This window comes from Pleurodeles waltl, chromosome 4_1, assembly GCF_031143425.1.
Source record: "Pleurodeles waltl isolate 20211129_DDA chromosome 4_1, aPleWal1.hap1.20221129, whole genome shotgun sequence".
NCBI lineage: Eukaryota > Metazoa > Chordata > Amphibia > Caudata > Salamandridae > Pleurodeles > Pleurodeles waltl.
The window spans coordinates 280,627,593-280,641,298 of record NC_090442.1 but is presented as its reverse complement, the minus strand read 5'-3'; the positions used below and the strand labels follow the sequence as shown (position 1 = coordinate 280,641,298).

General features: G+C 41.8%; 1 protein-coding gene across 2 annotated transcripts in view; it reads right to left on the bottom strand.

The window, feature by feature from the left end:
* The window catches only part of MYRFL (myelin regulatory factor like), a 689,165-nt gene that overhangs the window by 138,864 nt on the left and 536,595 nt on the right, over nt 1-13,706 (bottom strand). The gene's annotated exons all lie outside the window — the stretch shown is intronic.

The window sequence follows — 13,706 nt, the reverse complement described above, 5'->3', positions numbered from 1 at the left end:
AGTACAGCATAAGTATTATTGTGAGTTGATTTGAGCAGAGGACATGTGAGTTTGTCAGTAGGTTTGAATAGAATAATGGAGGGGTAGAGGAGAGAAGAATCCAGCAGTTGTGAGTTTATAGTAATAGGATGAGGCTTGGGATGAGTAAAGGAGAGATGGAGGAGGGATGAGTCTGTAGAAAGGGGTTAGGGAGATCATAGTAGTAGAAGGGGTTTTGGATGATGTAGAAGGCTGGCCTGGCTTATAGTGGGTACCTGATGGTACTTACACCTTGTGCCAGGTACAGTTATCCCTTATTAGTAGATTAGTAGTGTTCTAGCAGCTTAGCCTGATAGAGGTAGCTATAGCAGAGCAGCTTGAATTAGGAGACATGCAAAGCTCCTACTATACCACTTATATTATATAGGTACTATATCATAAGAAACACAATACTCAGGATTACTAAAAATAAAGGCACTTTATTTTAGTGACAATGTGCCAAAAATATCTCACAGGATATACTCCCTTAGGAGGTAAATAAAATACACAAAATATACACACAAACCAAAATCAGGCAAGTAAAACAGTCAGAAAGTAGTGGAAACATTGTAGAATACAATAGGATGCAACACAAACCATATATGAAGAAAGTGGAATGCGAACCACGAATGGACCCCTAGGCTAGTGTAGTGTGTAGAGGGTCACTGGGAGTGTAAGAAAACACTAAGGGTGTCCAAGATACCCCACCCCAAGACCCTGGAAAGTAGGAGTAACGTACTACTATTTCCTCAGGAACACACTAAAGATGTGATAGAGGGGAAACATCCTTTATGCCGACTTTTTTATAACGAAGTCCTGGTTAACGAAAGCGGGACAACGCTTTCTTTAACCACGACTTCGTTATTTTGTGCCTTAACCACGCATGTCCTGAACAACGAACATGCATGGTTAAGGTACAAACAAGGGAGTCGGTGGAGGAGGACGATGCAGATGACGAGGCGACGACTCAGGTAAGTGGGGTTTTTAGGTTTTGGGGAGGGGGTTGGGGGTCGGGGTTTTAGGTTTTGGGGTGGGGTTGGGGCGTTTTTGGTTTTGGGGAGGGGGTGGGGGTCGGGTTTTAGGTTTTTGTGGTGGGGTTGGGGGGGTGGGGCGTTTTTGGTTTTGGGGAGGGGGTGGGGGGTCGGGGTTTTAGGTTTTGGGGTGGGTTTGGGGGGTGGGGCATTTTTGGCTTTGGGGAGGGGGTGGGGGGTCGGGGGTTTTAGGTTTTGGGGTGGGGCGTTTTTGGTTTTGGGGAGGGGGTGGCGGGGTCGGTGTTTTAGGTTTTGGGGTGGGGTTGGGGGGTGGGGCGTTTTTGGTTTTGGGGAGGGGGTGGGGGGTCGGGGTTTTAGGTTTTGGGGAGGGGGTGGGGGGTTGGGGTTTTAGGTTTTGGGGTGGGGTTGGGGGGGTGGGGTGAGGCATGCAGGATCAATGGGTGCCTGTTACTAATGACTTTACCAGGAATGCCTTTACAACGAAATATCGTTGTTAAGGCATTCGTGGTAAAGGCATTAGTAGTAACAACGAGGTCGGTGATCCGACCTCGTTGTTTAGGCACCCGTTGTTTTGTCAGTCAGCATTCCGTCGTACAACCGTGATAGAGGATTTTGCAAAGACCACAACAGACTGCAAAGCACTGAAGACGGATTCCTGGACCTGAGGACCTGCAAAGGAAGTGGACCAAGTCCAAGAGTCGTGAAAGTGTCTGGGGGGGGCAGGAGCCCACTAAACCCCGGATGAAGGTGCAAAATGGCTGCCTCCGGATGGAAGAAGCTGAAGATTCTGCAACAACGAAAGGTGCTAGGAACTTATCCTTCATGGTGAAGATGTCCCACGGAGTGCTGGAGGATGCAGAGTTGTTTCTTTGGCAAAAGACTGCAAACAAGCCCTGCTAGCTGCAAAGGTCGTGGTTGAAGAAAAAGGGTGCTGCCCGGGCCCAGGAAGGACCAGGATGTTGCCACTTGGGAGAGGAGACAGAGGGGGCCCTCAGCAACGTAGAGAGCCCATGCACAAGAAGGTAGCAGCCGCAGAAGTACTTGAACATGGGTTCAAGAAGTCGGAGCTCGGCGGTCGTCTCAACACTACAAAAGAGGGTCCCACGAAGCCGGAGGTCAACTCAGGGAGTTGAGCAATGCAGGATGGAGTGCTGGGGACCTGGGCTTGGCTGTGCACGAAGGATTCCTTGGAAAAGTGCACAGAAGCCCTAGCAGCTGCAGTTCACGTGGTGCACAAGATTACTGTATGGAGAGGAGAGGCAAGGACTTACCTCCTCCAAATTTGGACAGTTGGACCACTGGACAGTCTGGGTAATTTGGGTCCACCACCTGTGTTCCAGGGGCCACGCTCGTCAGGATGAGAGGGGTCCCAGAGTACCTGGGGAAGATTCCATCAACCCACAAGAGATTTCTTCATGGTTTCCAGTGCAGGATGAAGGCAGGCAGCCCCCAAAGCATGTACCACCAGGAAACAGTCGAGAAAGCTGGCATGTCGCTGGTAGTCTTCTTGCTACTTTTTTGCAGTTTTGCAGGCATCCTGGAGCAGTCAGCGGTCGATCCTTGGAAGAAGTCGAAGAGAGAGGTGCAGAGGAACTCTGGTGAATTCTTGCAAGTCGTTATCTGAGGAAAAGCCCACAGGAGAGACCCTAAATAGCCCTCAGAGGAGGATTGGCCACCTGCTGGCACTGGCCACTCCGAGGCCTCTAGAGTGCCCTCAAACCTCTGGATTCAAGATGGCAGAGGTCTGGGACACACTGGAGGAGCTCTGGGCACCACCCCTGTGGTGGTGATGGACAGGGGAGTGGTCACTCCCCTTTCCTTTGTCTAGTTACGTGCCAGAGCAGGGACTGGGGCTTCCCTAAACCGGTGTAGACTGGCTTATGCAAGGAGGGCACCATCTGTGCCCTTCAAAGCATTTCCAGAGGCTGGGAGAGGGTAATCCTCCCCAGCCTTTAACACCTATTTCCAAAGGGAGAGGGTGTGGCACCCTCTCTCAGAGGAAATCCTTTGTTTTGCCTTCCTGGGACTGGGATGCCCAGACCCCAGGAGGGCAGAACCCTGTCTGTGGGGTGGCAGCAGCAGTAGCTGCAGAGAAAACCCCAGAGAGCTGGTTTTGCAGTACCCTGGGTCCATAGTGGAGACTCAGGGCTGCATGGGATTGGAATCCCAATACCAGATTTGGCATGGGGGGACAATTCCATGATCTTAGACATGTTACATGGCCATATTCTGAGTTACCATTGTGAAGCTACATATAGGTATTGACCTATATGTAGTGCACACGTGTAATGGTGTCCCCGCACTCACAAAGTCCGGGGAAATTGCTCTGAACTATTTGGGGGCACCTTTGCTAGTGCAAGGGTGTCCTCACACTTAGTAACTTTGCACCTAACCTTCACTAAGTGAAGGTTAGACATATAGGTGACTTATAAGTTACTTAAGTGCAGTGTAAAATGGCTGTGAAATAACGTGTGCGTTATTTCACTCAGGCTGCAGTGGCAGTCCTGTGTAAGATTTGTCTGAGCTCCCTATGGGTGGCAAAAGAAATGCTGCAGCCCATAGGGATCTCCTGGAACCCCAATACCCTGGGTACCTAGGTACCATATTCTAGGGAATTATAAGGGTGTTCCAGTGTGCCAATTAGAATTGGTAAAAATGGTCACTAGCCTATAGTGACATTTTAAAGGCAGAGAGAGCATAAGCACCTAGGTTCTGGTTAGCAAAGCCTCAGTGACACAGTCACTACACAGGCACACACATTCAGGCCACAAACTAAGAGCACCGGGGTCCTGGCTAGCAGGATCCCAGTGAGACAGGCAAAAACAAACTGACATACATGTAAAAATGGGGGTAACATGCCAGGCAAGATGGTACTTTCCTACAGATGGGTTAAAGGTGAGATAAGTGAGGGTGGCTTAGTAGGGCTGTTTGGGGGATCATGGTAGTAAACTGATGAGAGAAGTGCTTAGGCAGGGTGATTTTGGAGATCATAGCAGTAGAACGGGGTTGGGATGAGTAAGAGAGTGGGGATGGAGGACAGATTGATAGAGGCATAGGGTGATAGGGAGAAAGAGTAAAGCTTATGAGAGAGTTTTTTTTGTAATTTTATTCCACTTGAACAGTAGGACTAAAATAATAAATAAATAGATACGTAAATACATACTGAGGGAATATACGTGTAAGGAAGATAATAATGGATATTTTGATGATTTAAAGCTGTGTTGTACAAACACAGACTTTCAAGATCAGTAATATTTGAAGTTACATTGTTTACTTATCTGACATTATTTTCTCTTCCTCAATTTTCAATAGCGAACTGCTTGCTGATAAAATAGTTACGATAACATTTGCTCGTTGTGATAACTAAAATGAAAGCATGGATTCATGTGTCTATTCTAACAACTTATTCAGGAATTGTGCAATGACCTATGGACATGTTAAGCATAGAATTATATACACATATTTACATATACATACACACATACATTGTATACATACTTCTATTTACATATATGAATACATATATACAAACACACATATATGAATTTAAACATAAGTAAATATATATTTGTTAAACAAGCATAAAGAGTATGTACATATTTTACTATGAAGAAATAGTAAGTATACATACATCTAAAAGAAATACACATATCAAGATATATACACATAATCAGATTATAAATGTTTATCAATACAGGCATATGCAGTCCATTATTGTTTGGATATGGTGGTTATGAAGAAAAGAGCCAACTCTTGAGTAGTTTTCTGAAGACAAGATAGTTATCTGTGGATCTTATATTTGGGGGAAATGAATTCCATAGTTTGGCCGCTTGATGGACCACCTATAGTCTTTTTCTTGTATGGTGGTGTTTTAAGGTGGGGTGCCAATCTTGAGAAGAGGTTTCTTTGTTAAATGTACTTGGTCATTCTATTCCTGATGAAAAGCGGTCCTGTTCCGTGTATTGGTTTGTGGGTGCTACAAAGGTGGATCTTCTGGCTACCAGTAACCAACGTAGTGCCTTCAAAGCAGGGGAGATGTGCGCTTGTGGCTTTACATATAGCAATAGTCTGGCAGCCGAGTTCTGAATGAGGTGTAGTTTTTTCATAGTAGATCGAGATGATCCATGGTAGAGGCCATTGGTGTAATCTCAGTGTAGATAGTATAAGAGAGATGGCAGTCTGGACCATGTGTAGAAATCCAAGGTGAGGGAAAATGCATCACAGAGTTATCAAGGCGATGAAGCTTGATTGTCAGGCCAGGCACACTGTAGGCCATAATTTTTCCAGTCACCACATGTGAGTATTTCTGTTTTTGGAAGCATTCAGTTTGAGATGGCTCCAAGTCATCCACTGATCAACAACTCTGAGGCAACTGAAGATTTGTGAGTTTCTAATGTCTTTGGGGCATTTCAATTTAAGGAGTATTTGTGTGTCATCTGCATAGTTGTAGAATGTGAGTTGAAATTCATTGATCTGTTCTGGTAATGACATCAAGTAGAAGTTGAAAAGCATAGGTGGGATGATTGATCCTTGAGGGACCCTTGCTTTTGTGAAGTAGGGTTTTGAGGAAAAAGGGGGGGAGAATACATGTCATTTGTTTTGTTTTAAAGTTAGGATGTGATCCAATCAAGAGCAGTTTGCCGGCCTTGTGATGTCATGCTCAACAGTGTCAACAACAGCTGAGAAGTCCAAGAGAAGTAGTGCAGCAACTCCATTGCGGTGACTGTGTTTTTAAAATCATCCCAGATTGAGATGAGTCCGGATTCAGTGCCTCTTCCGGGGCAGAATCCAGTTTGGTAATCTGAAAGTATGGAGTTATCTTCAATGAATTGTGACATCTGGGTGAATACTGCTCTTTCTATCAGTTTGCCAAGGAAAGGTCCCTTTGTAATTGGTTGTAGTTGTTGGGGTCCTACGGGTCCAGGTTTGTTTTCTCTAATAACGGGTGTATGTATGCCTTTTTAAGGTCTTCACGAAAGGCTCCTGTAGTTAAAGAACTATTGATGATTCTTCTCACAACTGTGACAGCAGAAGTAGATAAAAGAATGTCCTTGAAGACATGTGCTGGACAAGGGTCGGAAGGGCTGCAGGAAGGCCTGCTTGCTCTGACCAAATCCATAAATTCACTTTGTTATATTTGTTTGAAGGAGTGCAGATAATGGGTTGGCGCAGTCTTGGAGGGATTTTAGGAAATGGGTTGGTGCTGGTGGTTTTCCTTTGTTTTAAATAGCAGTTCCAGTTCAATATGTCTGACTTAGTTGTGTGATGATTTGCCAGCTTGTCTGTGAATTCTTGAGTAATGGAATGAGTTCCTTCCATGCATTTAGGTTTTTGTAATTCGTTAAGAATTTTATACAATTCTTTATTAGCAGATTTAGGGGGTTATTACAACTTTGGAGGAGGTGGTAATCCGTCCCAAATGTGACGGATTTACCACCAGCCGTATTACGAGTTCCATAGGATATAATGGACTCGTAATACGGCTGGTGGTATATCCGTCACTTTACCGTCACTTTTGGGACGGATTACCACTTCCTCCAAAGTTGGAATAACCCCCTTAGTATTTTGAATTCACTGAGTAGTACCTTTTTCTAGCTTTTTTAATTATTTATTGTGTATCCTATGGCCTCTGTACCTTCGCTGCATCCCCAAGAGGACCATGCACATTTGTTTGGGCCCGGACAGTATTTTACAGCTCTCTTTTTGACCTGGTGTCCAGCTGGTGGCCAGGCTTTTGAGCCACCCCAGCATAATGATAGGTGGAGCATTTTAATGTAATAGGGTATTTGACCTGTTAAAAGTAATTATGTTAGATTATTTGTGACTGTGCTCAGTCAATATTTATTAAAATATTGCAGTCTCAAGTATCCTACAAAGAGTTAAAACATTATCTCAATCAACATTGCTGACATCATTGCACCTTGATGCCTCGGCATGTGTGCAAGTTTGCATGTAGTGCAAGTTTTCAGACCAGAGGTGTTGGTGCTGGATACGAAAACTAAGCTATGTTAATTCTCATGGCATATAGGGGAATTAGAATATAACAATGTTTTAAAATTCTGAATTAATTTTAGAGCACCTTTCCTTTCCAATGTAGGCAACATAGCTACCCTCTAATATATTTATTGATTTTGAAAATTACTTTTTTAGCAAGACAATTCTCACAGAATGCCAAGATCTATCAGAATAGTTTTTTTTGTACAGAAGATTTTTTATTAGTTTTGCAGGATAAAAATTACATCAACAGTAGTGATACATATATGACATATAGCAGATACGTAGCTCTAATGAGTTTTCTTTTAACAACGAGTTTTCTTTTAACAACAAGTTTTTGTCTTGATCTATCTTGACATTTTGATGGCATATAACTTCTAAGCAGCTCTTTGTATAATCAGCTTTGTGGTGAATGCCAAGTAGGCCACCATGGTCTTTCAGCCTACTTAGAAGAAAATGTTAACAAAATCACCAAAGATCTAGTCATGCTATTAGAATCTTCAGGCTTGTAAGTGTTGATCAGAAGTAATAGAATACACATGAAGATGTCAGCCTTACTTATAGTGGGCTTAATGTAGAATTCACAGTTACTAAGGCTTATGGAATTGACATTGAAACACTAGTACTATCTTCTACATGGAAGACAAGTAAATAAGGACTGGAATTTGAAGAAAGATGATAGAGTAAAACCTGGGCCCTTTTGTAGCAGTTGGTTAGTACAGAAAATACCTGAGAAAAAACAGCACACTCTAAGGAAGCCAGGACATGTTAATCCTGTTCCTGTATCCAAAATGACACACTCCCCATAATAAAATGGTGAAAGAACATTGAGTCTTACAATGAAAAAATTGTCAAAGACATCAAATCCACCAGGAAATGAAAAGCAGGCTCCCTGCATACTGCAAATGTTCAGCTCAAGAGTGCATGCAGAGAGAATGTCTAGACTACAGCTATGAACATTCAATGGAAATATTAAGTAATGCAAGAGCTATGGCCAAAGTTTTAGATGCTTAATGTAGGTACACATGCAGGACACATTTGAAGGCCAATGCTGCAGACGCCTAATGCAAGTGTGTGATTAACATGAGTGCCCAGAGCAGAGTCGTAGGTGTCCAATGAAGATGAAGAAGTGCTCTAAGAGGGACAAGTGTTTTCACAATAAACCTGAGCAGCAGAACCATCAGTAGCAGAGTGAATACAACCATGCGTCCGAACCACATGGAAAGAAATTAAAGCAAACTATTAAAGGATACTAAAAAGAAGACAAAAGTTTCACAGATGGTTAATGTGGATTTACTTAAGAAGTAAAACTATGAGCTCTCCACCAAAAACTGCTGTGGTTGAGAACCCTGAATTTTAAAGATTCACACAGAACTCAGGTGTATCATAATTTCGGAAGAACACTGGACATACAACTGAGCTACTTAAAGGAACATTGCACACATAACACATTTCGGTACCTAACAATATTGCTAAAGAACAGCATACTCAATAGGATATAGTCACAGGGGATAGTCAGTGGCAGACAACAGTACTTAACTAGTGTGTGTGGAAACTGACTATTATTTCAGGTTGGTTGACATCAAGCATCCTAAAACATCCTTATATCATCCAGGAAGCAATTTTGTGAGGGAATGCCTAAATCATCATCAAACAATACTTTATTCAATTGTATCTCATAATCATAAAAGCAGATAAAATATACAAAGTGACACCAGTCGACAACCACATAAGATAAATAAAATAAAATAAGTCAAGACATACAGCAATTGATACCACGTGATAAAATTCACTACAGAAACTGAATCCAGGTATTCTTCTAAGAAACAGTATAAAATCAATAAAACCAAATGTTTAAAAGGCAAGGAGCTGTTGTCCTAGCTAAAAACATACAAAGATGGAAGGCCTCCATAATTTGCCTAGAAATATAATCCTTGCTGTAATTACTGCACAGAGATATAGAGCTAATCCATTACATATTTTGATTGATGGAAGAAACAACAAGTAAATAAAAGCTGGGCGGCATTGTTTAAAATGCATAGAGTTTAAGAGTGGAATCACAAACACTTTCCTTAAATCAGAGAAAAATTTGCACAAAAAAAACTATATGCATTGTGCATTGGTCTGACACTGAGTCACAAGGACATTTTCCCAGGACTGGACTCCAGTCGTTGGTGAGCAGAAAACTGACGAGTCGGTGAAATGTCTCTAGTCTTAGGCGTGTGAAGACATATCGATGCCTCGGGTTCAATACATTATTTAAATATGGTTCCATGCCATCTGACTGCTGCAGCAGGAGAATCCTGCTTACACTAGATTTCTTTGACTCAGTAGCCCACCTCGAGTCAGCCAGATAAGTAAGACAGATGTTTTTCAGATCTTTCCTGAGAAGTGTTTCCATTTTTTCTGGTGTAAAGTAAAACTCAGGATGGCCCAGGTCCGTAAGAAAGTTCTTTATATAATCCAGCCATGGAATTTGCAGCGAATGACGTAATGATTGAGCATCTTCTATAATGGCCCTGTTCAGACTGGCAAAGTCAGAGGTCCATACTTTATGTCACAGTAAAACTGGTTGTATGCTTATGAGGTCTGTGATGTATGTTACCCCCATTTCTGAATGGCATGCCAAGGTTGAGGTAGATTTTGGCACACTTAAGTAGGACTTTAAAAAATCGTTTTCAGCTAGCTGTAGGGCGTTGTATTTCCTAGAGCTGCATAGGCCTGCCCCGTACAGTGCAACAGAGACACATTTTGCATTATAAATTGTCATCATGTCTTTGGGAGTGGCCCTACCGACCTTCTGAGAAAAGTTTTTTACAGCCATGATAGTTTTTGCGAAAAGTAATTTCCTAGACCTAATGGCTTGCAGCCAGGTGCCTTTGTTATCAAACATAATACCAAGATATGAAAAGGTTTCTATGTCATCTAGTTTGACACCCTTTAAAATGACTTGGGATTTTTTTGCAGATTTTATTCCACAGGTCATTGTAAAGGTTTTAGAGTGATTGATTTTAAGGCCTAGATCTTCCATATAATTATCAAAAGTTGTTAATAGTCGCTGCAAAGCTACTGGGGTGCGTGCCATTAAAACAGCATCATCCGCATTCATAAGTGCTGGGATCTTTCGAAAGCCAACTTGTGGAAGATCTCTGCAAGCAGTAGATAGAACAGCCTCTAATTTATTAATATATAGGGCAAACAATAGGGGAGTTAAAACACAGCCTTGGTGTACCCCCCGCTTTACAGGAAAGACGGAGGTACACTCCCCCTGAGACCCACAACACACCCTAGCTTTAGCTCCATAGTATAGTTCCCTGATAAAGTGGACTATTGTAATATCTACCCCCATATGCAGCAAAATGGGCCAAAGTTTCCTGTGACTTACACAGTCAAATGCCGAAGTCAAATCCACAAATACAAGGTGTAGAGCTCCTGTCTTAGCCTTTGTATATTTGCCAATTAGAATATCTAAATTCAGGGCCTGTTCCACAGTCCCTATCCCAGCCCTGAAGCCGTATTGTAGGTCCATTAGTGTATTATTAGCTTCTGTCCATTCCCGCAACCTATTCAGGACAATACATCCTGCAATCTTTGCGAGGTTGTCGAGCAATGAAATTGGCCTGTAACACGCTAGGTTTTGGCGGTTTCCTTTTTTAAATATTGGAACAATAATGGACTCTGCCCAGGTTGTGATAAAGGCTGTGGCGCAACAGGCTCGTAAGACCTGTGTCAAGTAAAGGGCCCCAGAGTGGAACATTAGACTTATAGATATCAATTGGGGCCTTGTGTTTTCCCACTCTTGCTGGCATTGATGGCATCAATGACCTCATTTAAACTGAATGGTGGAGTAATAGGCTAAAAGTCCTCTCTATGGGCGTTTGTATCTGGGACTAGGTTTTTTGAGGAGTATATTTTGGAAAAATAAGTAACCCACTCCTCTTCCGTGATGGCTATTTTGATACTTGGTGGCGTTCCGTCACACAGGAGAGGGGAGTTCACTGTCTTCCAAAATTTGGCATTGTTGTTCTGGAGGCTTGCATCATGAAGAGAATGCCTCGCCTCATCTTTTAAATTTTGAGAATGCCTAAATCAAGATAGTTTACTTTGGTGAAGACCTCAAAGTGGCTACAGACACTGAGGTATATATTATGGGCTACCTAGACAGCTCACCATCTTAATGCAGGGGTATTACTGTTTACTTTGTTGCGAGGAAGAGTTGCAGGTGCATTACTTGATAAGAGTGGGTGGAGCCAAAGTACGTGGATGTGGACAAGGTGGTACAAGTAGCGGTCGCCAGACATGAGGTGAAAGAAGGTTATGAGGGAGGAAACAAAGAGTTACGTGGGCTAACAGTGGTAGTTGTTGAGTTTGTTAGAGTGATGCACCCTGGATACACGAGGAAGAGAGAGTTGCACTTTTGCACTCCAAAGAAGGTGGTCCAAAGAGGGTGGAAAGGGTGACAGGATATGTGGTAAATTGAAATGAATGCTATGGAACAAGGGTACGATTGCTATTGTTCTCAAGACCAATAGCAGGTTTGTGTGTGCTAGATTGGATGTGGGAATGTTTGATGATCAAGGAAGCACTGAGGATTTTGTAATATGTGGCTGTGGGGAAGAGTGCCTCAGTGCAGTGGGCTTCCAAGCAAAGGTAGAAAAAAACACAGAATCCAAACGGTGCCCAGAGAAAAATATTCTTGGCAAGACACAATGCTATAGTCACAGCGTTTCATATGAAAAAATTGGAACCCAGGGTGAACACATATAAAAGAGAGAACACATAGTTAATCCCTACTGGATTAATCACATATTAAATAGAAAGAGAAACATATATACTATGTGTCAAATTAATAGTTAAGCAAGGTGATGGCAAGGAAACATGAAGATGGACAAACCGTATCTCACAATACACAAACAGATGCATGATTTCAAAGGTGAACAGAGACAGACTTCATATCATTGGAATTTTGCAAGTTGCAGATAATTTCCATGAACATATGCAAGAGCAGGGACAATGGTCACATGAGGAAGAATATCAGAACAAAACGTGAGGTATAACCTTATTTAATGCATTTTCAAGTGTACTTAATAATAGTTTTCAGTTTGCCTTGCTGATACCCACTAAACATTTCACATATTCCACTAACACTTGATTTTAAGTTTTTTTCCGACCATTAGATTGGGGATAGAAACTAGAAGCACTGGTTGTAAAAGAGATCAAAATCTTCTTTGAACCCAGAACCTGGGGATATACAGAAAGCTATGATCTGCTGTAAATTTATAGGTTAGACCTTGGAGATTACAAAATATCAGAAATAAAACTATGCAGCATTTTAGGAGCTGATGAATTTTCCTGCATGTGATTGAAATGCCTTTGAAGAATTTACATCAGCCATCATCACTACAGTAATCATTTGCCTAGCAGTGCTTCAAGAAAAAGGCATTAGAAATAGCATGCCATATTTAAAGAGTAGCAGGCAAAGGCTGAATGGATATATATGTATCTGATGAGAAGCTTTAACTTTCATAGATGCAGGACGAGTCTGAATGTACAATGTGACATAAATACATACGGGAGGCTGTAAAAAAGAGGATATGATTATCTCCCGGGGAAGGAAGAAAATCCTATTTTACTATCAAGAAAGGAACCATACTGTCACAAAAAAACTTCTGTTTGACATATTAGTGGGACATTTAGCTCTCTTTAGGGGACTGGTTGCAGTGCAGACAGGGAAGGCACAGTCCATGTACCCTGAATCACAAAAGAGCATACGAATACTAGAACTGGATGTAAAAAACATTGTTGAGTTAAACAATTAGATGATTCAGGATTATATTAGCATTAGGCACCAGCCATAACAAGAAAGCGAAATAAATATTAAGAACAGCATGCTTGGTGACTTCTGCTCATTCAAACTGCTGAAGCCCTCACAAGTTCATATGAACTGTTTAATGATAAAATTATTTAAGAAGTTCCCACTAATTTATGTTACCATTCTGTGCGGAGCACTCATGGCAGGAAAGTACTTTCCTGCAAATTTATCCCAACAAAAAAACATTTGAAGGCTTTGTTTTTTTCAACAAATGTATACTATCATAAGAATAACACCTTGAGTAATTGCCTGTAAACATAAAAACATCTTTAGAAACTATAGCTCTTCTTGTCCTTGCTTGGAGAGGATCAATCGCTGACTGTGGAGATCCTTTGAAGACCCAGAGACAAACCATTACAGGGTAATCCAAGACAATGCAATGCCTACATTGTGAAACTTTTGCTGGCAAGTGATTCGTGGATATGTCTGTCATGAATCCAAAAAATGAGGAAAATATTACCATATCCAGAAAAACTATTATAGAATACTGGTTGAATATATTGGAAAAAATCCAGTCCATAAACAATTAAATACGCCTCGAGTATTAAAAAAACTTGTTTCCACTGTTTGCCTTTCTAATGCAGTACAAGCCATAGGCAGTATGTAGATTTAGCGTAGTAACTACCTGTGAAGCATGGACTGATTAAAAAAGAAGACATCATTTAAGCAGAGTTCACAATCTCTTGTCTTAGGTAAAAAAAACAAAGAAGCAGCAGCACATAGAATGAAAGAGTTATAGGGCCCTTAAGAAGATTTTCTTGGACACCGTTTATTATTAGCTCTGGGGGTGAGCATGCCACACTTGCATGCCTTTCCTTTCACTGACCACC